Source organism: Martes martes (genome assembly GCF_963455335.1).
Source record: "Martes martes genome assembly, chromosome: 10".
Lineage (NCBI taxonomy): Eukaryota > Metazoa > Chordata > Mammalia > Carnivora > Mustelidae > Martes > Martes martes.
Window position 1 is genome coordinate 68,147,796 of NC_137898.1, and position 7,143 is coordinate 68,154,938.

At 42.5% G+C, this 7,143-nt stretch overlaps 1 protein-coding gene across 1 annotated transcript in view; it reads right to left on the minus strand.

Annotated features, from left to right (window-relative positions):
- The window catches only part of RAB30 (RAB30, member RAS oncogene family), a 72,874-nt gene extending 68,757 nt beyond the window's left edge, over positions 1 to 4,117 (minus strand). The window contains exon 1 of the mRNA XM_080816829.1: positions 3,873 to 4,117. The gene's annotated coding sequence lies outside the window, so the exon portion shown is untranslated. The remainder of the gene's footprint in view (positions 1 to 3,872) is intronic.
- Positions 4,118 to 7,143: the final 3,026 nt, after the last annotated feature.

The following is a 7,143-nucleotide window of genomic DNA, read 5'->3' on the forward strand; positions in this document are numbered from 1 at the left end:
AGGCTAGGAAACTGCCCACTCTCTAGACTCTGCTCACCTCTCCAGCCCAGTCTGGTCTCTCTCCCCCAGCTCTGCTCCCATATACTGACTGACTACCTTTCAAATCTTCATATTTACTACTCTTCCCTTTGTACTTTGAACATGCAGCTTCCCTTGTCAGAAATCCTCTTTGTCTCCCTGCAAGCACCTCTCGTTCCCAACCTAAATTACTTCCACTCACTCTTCAAGTTTCTTGAAGTGCCACCTCCCACAGGAAACCTTTCTTGATTTCCCAAAACAAGGTGAAAGCACCAGTGAGGCAGTCCTATTCCCCCATATAGTACATCCCCTTTTGATAGTAACATTCATCACACTATGATTACTTGTCCAATGATTGTCTCTCTATTAGAATAGAAACGCCATGAGGGGAAAGTTTCTCTTTCTTTCTCCTCTTTTTTCTAAGATTTTATTTATTTATTTAGAGAGAGAGAGTACACACGTGCATCAACAAGCAAGGGGAGGGGCAGTGGGAGAAGGAGAAAGAATATCAAGCAGGCTCCACACGGAGGGCAGATCCATCTCACAACCCTGAGATCATGACCTGAGCCAACATCAAGAGTCAGGCATTTAACCGAATGAGTCACCCAGTCACCCTGGGAAGCTTCTCTTCCCACTGATGTATCCATAGTTCTTAAAACACACTAGCTGCTCAATTAATATTTGTCATCAAGTTCATGGGCTGGGAGCAAACTGTAGCAGGTTATGCCATGAGGCCAATTAAACCAAGAGGCAAGGATCATTATCCATTTGCAAATATGTAAACAGAGGCAGAAAAGAAATGCATATTTATTCAAGGTCACAGACATAGTGATGGGGACAAATCTAACCCATCATTCAGCTCGTCTGTCCCCCCAAAACACTAAACAGCTTGGGTAGGGGACGGAGCATTTTAGAATAAGAAAAATAGGAATGAGAAGGCAGTGAGAGAGAGGCTTCGGAAGACAACTTCTCAATCTGCCTGTCACAGTAGTTGCCTCCATACCAAAAACAGTTAGACTCTCTATGCCTGGAAAAGCATTAAATGAGTCAAACATAACCACCACCACACCTTTCTCCTCTAGAGAACAAATAAAATTTTTTTCAGCCACAAAGAAGACATCACAGGAGGGAACACTGTTGCCACTCCAAGTGTCTTCAAAAAAACCAAATGGGCAGTTTGGCCACCTGGACTGCTCCTCAGCAATCAACAGAAAAGATGGCCTTGCCACCACTTACTGGAGCAGAAATCAGGGAGAGAAAAAGTATTAAATGAGGAAGAAGCCCTTTGAAGTCTTCTTTTTCTTTAGGAATTAAGAGAACAGTTCATGTAAAGCACTTGCTTTTTTTGAGTTTTTACATATTTAAGTAATCTCTATACACCCAACGTGGGGCTCAAACTCATAACCCCAAGATCAAGAATCACATGCTCTTTCTCTTGAGCCAGCTAGGTACCCCTCATAGAAAGCATTTTAAAACATTGCTAACACACTGGCAGTTTTTTTTTTTTTTAAGCATTTTTTAAAATTTTTATTTATTTTTTAAATTTCTTTTCAGTGTTCCAGAGTTCATTGTGTATGCACCACACCCAGTGCTCCACGCAGTACGTGCCCTCCACAATACCCATCACCAGGCTCACCCAACCTCCCCCCGCCAAAACCCTCAGTTTGTTTCTCAGAGTCCACAGTCTCTCCTGGTTCGTCTCCCCCTCTGATTTCCCCCAACTCCCTTCTTCTCTACATCTCCTCATGTCCTCCATGTTATTCCTTATGCTCCACAAATAAGCAAAACCATATGATAATTGACTCTCTCTGCTTGACTTATTTCCATTCTTAATACAGGTACCAATGAAAACTACAGTGATCTGGGCTCAACTGCAACACTGCATTGCCCACAAGCTGCTGAGGCCAAATTATGTCTGTTACAAAAGCGACAAAGCAGGCCAAAGGGTCAGGCTCATTGCTGCTCATCCTGCCTAGCACCCACTGCAAGAAAAAGAAAAAAAAGTCAAAGCTTCTAAGAGGACTCTCTGGAATAAATACTCACACAGTCCACCTTTACCCTGGAGTTTCTGGGTGAGGTAGAGAAGGGGTGGGGAAGGTATTCAGAGATTGGAAAAAGACTTAGAGTGACTTGACATATTGGTGAGAAGAGGGAAATTTTGAAACACAGAGGAAAAGTGAGAATTGCAATCAGGGAAAGAAACTGAAAGAACTTCAACAGACATAGAGGGGTGGGGCAAGGAATGTACAGGCAAAGACGGTAAGGTGCCCAGGAGAATTGACAGTAAGCATCAGAGAAGTAGAAAGAAGCAAAGCCAGGCAGTCTTTCCCCAAATCCCAAAGCTGCTCATTGCATCTCAATAAATCACTCTACTACAAAGCACATACAATGGACTGTCCTTTGCATTCAGTAACAAGCAGCATTTAACGAAGCATCACCCAGCTGCAACTTTGGAGACCTAAGGGTCTGAACTGAAAATGAAAAAAATGTGTTCAGCAGCAGAAGGCAACCAGGAATGACTTTCACCCAATTTCTGACCTGGCTATAAAGAGGTTTGGCATTTTAGAGTTAAGCATAAAATGCTTTGGCATTTCTCCTTCTTTTGACATTCCAGGAGGGGGTGTGGTTGACCCCAAGTCCATTCATTTCCAAGGTTGTAGATCTCTCGGCTAAGATTGGCCCCATCTGTTCTGGAGTTAGCCAGCTGTTTATCCCAAAGTAACATTTATTGCACTAATCATCCTAATAACTCTTACAAGAGCCAAAATCACACAAGCCAGAATGCTTTCTGTCCTATTAAATTTGTCAGTTCGCTTAAAAACAAAACCCCCAAAAACAAAACCAAAAAACCCCCACTTCTATGCTTCTTGGTTTCCCTAGCCAGGATCACTCTTCCTTTCAGAAGATACCTTTCGATTACCTTTCAGTAACGGCAAATGAAGGTTAACAGTGCTTATAACTTTTCCTTTCCCTAATGCGTTAAAACGAACCAGGGTTTCCCTAATCCGTTCTCCAAACCGTTAGTTGTGACTGGTGATTGTGCCTCACTCACGAAAAGGCAGCTCATTATGGTACCATTGTCAGTGGCAAGGAGCCTACTGCAACATCATTTAAAACACTCAAACGAGCACAAATCTGTCGGCTCCACTTCCAAACAATCCTGCGGTGGGAAGAAGAAAAACACTTAACAAAAATGCTCCTTCCAGCAGCCTAAGAGAAGCTTCCCCAGACACGTGAAATGTTTCTGACTAGCAGGGAGTGCACCAGTAAATGACACCGTCACCTCAAATCATCAGAAAAGGCGAGACAAATGGCACACACACACACACACACACACACACATAAAATAGAGCCCCACAAAACTTAACCTACTCAGAAGCACGCTCATCTTAAAAATAAATAGCGTGTGCTTGCCCAAGCGACACAGGAATGTTCTAAAGTAGTGCAACCACATTAAATCACTGTCTCCATTTCTCCCCACGCATCACCCCTTCCCACTCAAACCTCAGCACTCGGGGCCGTATGTGACAGGACTGCAGTCCCCCACCTCTGCCTTTTTCTGATTTTCCAAGAGCGCTTCCCAACATCTTTCCCAGCCCAGCCCCCCTCTCTAATCCTCAGAAAGGTTGAGGGGAGTTGCGACTAGGGAATTGGCAGCAATCGGTCCTCCGGCGGGGGAAGGTTGCTAGAGTTGTTCTTTGCAGTGACCCAAATTGCACAGAGCTTTTTCACTTAGCAGCACTTCCGAACACCTCTCCAGTCCTCCCGCCCCCATCTCCCCCCAAAAAAAGCCTTGAGAATTAAGCGGGAGGAATAACTTGGTAGAACCATTTGAATAAATCACTTCAACTCACCTGGTTTGGGATATTTCTCCCCACCCCAGGCATAAACAGAAATGATGTGCGAATGAGTCACGCAGGCAAATGAACGTGTTGCGATGTCCTAAGTCCAAGGGCTGGAGTCAGTCCCTGCCCTGGTGCTGCTGTTACTCTTAGCTCAGCTGGAGCAAGCGGCAATCGCAAGCCCAGCAGCAGCAGGGGGGTGGATAGACCGTAGCACAATGAATGCAGTGGGGTTTTTGCAATGACATCATCCCTCTGTCCGAAAGGCCCCAATAGCCATGCTCAGGAGCGGTGCATTCTGGGAATCGTAGTCTTCTAAAGGCCTGGTGGGACATCGAGGCTATCGCGGGAACTACAATGCCCAAAATGCGCCAAGATCGGACGCGCCCAGAGTGGGCCAAAGAAGCGAAGGGGTCTCGGCCGCCATGTTAGGAGTGCCCGGAACAGTCCGCGGAGCCTGGCCGAGGTTTAGGCAGCGCGCGAGCCGAATGGTGGTGCGGTGGGGACGGTGAGGTGGAGGATAAACGGGTTGGAGAGCCTAGGGCCCAAACCTGGGGACCTGGGAGCGGACGCGGCAACTGGGGACAAATTGTAGGGTGGGTCCGGCTGGAGGCAGTATCAAGAGGCCCACTGGGCCTCGGCCCTAAGGTCCAGCAGGTTGTATAGGCACCCTATCCGTTCTCGTCCTTTTTCTTATTAAGGGATTGAGTGAGTCTGTTTACTTCTGGGTCCAGAGCATCACTTAGGCCGACTAATAGGACCCTCGGAGCCGTTGGCGTCTTGTTTGGGCTGCGGGGACCCTGGACGGCGACCTTTCTCACTTTGGTCGGAAAAGCCAGCTTCCACCCACGGAGTTGGGCTATTCCTCCTGATTTTTTTTTTATCTTTTTGTCATTTATATTCCAACCTTCCTTACCCCTCCGCAAGGTTTCGTACCCTCACTGGTTTTTCATACAGGAATTATTTGCCAGAAGGGTCCAAAGAAATCAATGTTGACTCGAGTAACCGAGCTGGAAAGGGACGGTGCTGTGGCGCCCCAGTTAAGAAAATACTAAGAGAGGTCTAAGGGAGTAACACCCGGTTTAAAATGCCAGGGATATTATTGACGATAGCCCTATGGACAGCTGGCGGTCGGTTTCGAAGTAACGTGGGTTCTTGGATAAACTTAAGAGTGTGTGCTAAAATATTGAGAAGATAGGATGTTCATTAGCATGGACCACCAACTTACTTTAAAAATAGAGTTAGTGTTAATTTGTGGTACTCCATATATATGATTATCTTAAGTAATTTTTTTTAACTAACTGAAACCAGTCACTAGTCTTTAAGTTACCTTGCACAGTATCAAATGAACTGTATTTTTTTTTTCCAATTGTGTTACTAAAACAATGCTGTGTATTTGCTCTTTTTCAGAGTCTGTCTACACTATGGAAGATGGAAAATTTCTTCCTGAGGGTGTCTGAAGGGTTAAAAATACGATATATATTTTGTGTTTTTCCCCACAGTTATTCGGAAAACAAAATTATTAACTTGTTACTTTGGGTCAGTAAGGATATGCCTTTCATCTCTGTGTTAGTAGTTAGTAATATTACAACTGATGGATGGATTCTCCTATCCGGAGAAGCTAGGCAGAGTGATTAAAAATAATAAAACATGATAGAAATAGTCTTTCAGACGTATACAGATGATAACTACAAAAACTTAGAAGAATCGTCTTCTGTCCTGTTTCTGGGAACAAGTCACAAGATGAAAGGCTTTGTTTCATTTTTAACAGAGGTAACATGTGTTGATCTCATTTATCTATGCAGTACAACAATGGGAAAGGCTCATACAAATATTTCTGTTATTCAGAACCACCTTCTTTTCAAGTAATTGTGGTAAGTATAGGAAAGGGAATGAAATGTTTGCTGTTTTCTTTCAGACCTTCAGTATAACTGTAGAAGTGTTTTACATTTAACAGAGAGAAGACAGTGGACAGCTTTGGATTTAGCTTAGTTTCAAACTCTTTAATTATTTTTAGGGGTTGGTGGTTCACTGGTATGTCTTATTTTACAAACCTGTAGTGAATCTTGTTCGTGGTGTAAAATATTTCTTTATATAAGCAGTAACCTGCATCTGATTTCCTATGGGAGACAGATTTTGGGGAGTGGGGGCAGATTGCTTACAAACTCGTAGGTGAGAAACTAGACCTATATAATGCAGTGATTTCTATAATTTATAATTTGTCATATGTTTGGGTAGTTTGGAGTTATTCTAGGCTAATTAATGAAATGAAACATCTAATATCTACATAAAAAAAAAAAGCTCAGTGATTTAACCTTTAACTTTTAGGGCAGAAATTCTGCATTCTTCCTTAGAAATTTTATTTACCAAGTTAATATTTGAGCAGTTGGTGACACCAGCTTCTAAAAGAATAACCTTAGTGTCCCAGAGAAAACACTGGGTTAGGAAAACTGAAAAGTGGGATTAAGAATGCCTTTGGGGGATAAAGCAACTTACATTCTTTTCATCTAAGAAAAGAATTGGGGTGTTGATTTGTATTACAATTATAGGTAGCTCATTAAAGTGTATTGAGTCATTTGCTCTTACAGCAATTTTTCAACAGTGTTGTGTCAGGATCACCTCTAAAAATATTTAACTATCCTTCACTCATCCCTGTTGAATTATTCTGCCAGGTTGGAACAACTTATTCTCTATTTTTAAAACTGAGTGAGCGTACAGGGGTAGGGTACAATTATCCTCTACATCCTGTGTTTGTGTTTATTGTGGTGCATTATACTAATAACAAAAGTTTAGGCAAAGATTTTAGTTTCACAACTAATTGTACCCACAAATGAATTCTGAAAATGTGTAGATAAGGAAATGATTTGGACATCAGTTTGTACATTGGTGAGGAGGTGGGAGAGAATTCAGTTTAGCCTTATGAGTACTGTGATATCCTGACTTACCTAGATATTTCTGAGACTGAGAGTTTAGCATAATACCAAGAAAGTAGTGGTAAGAGACACCTACCCAAGTAAGAACTCATGCTATCACAAGATTATGGTAAAGCTATTCAGAAATGTAAAAGAATCAAGTACCTAGAAGCAATAAGATACTAGGATTTTCTGAAAATAATTGCTCTCTTTTTTTCAATAACTCCCCTCCTTGCCCTGAATCCTAAATTTTTAAAATTATTGATGTTATCTTAGTATTCTTGATATTTAGGTAAATGATATGCAATGGAGTGTCTTTTTAGCCCCAAATCCTTTGATTCAGTACTGAATTTGTCTGTGGTCTCTGCTTT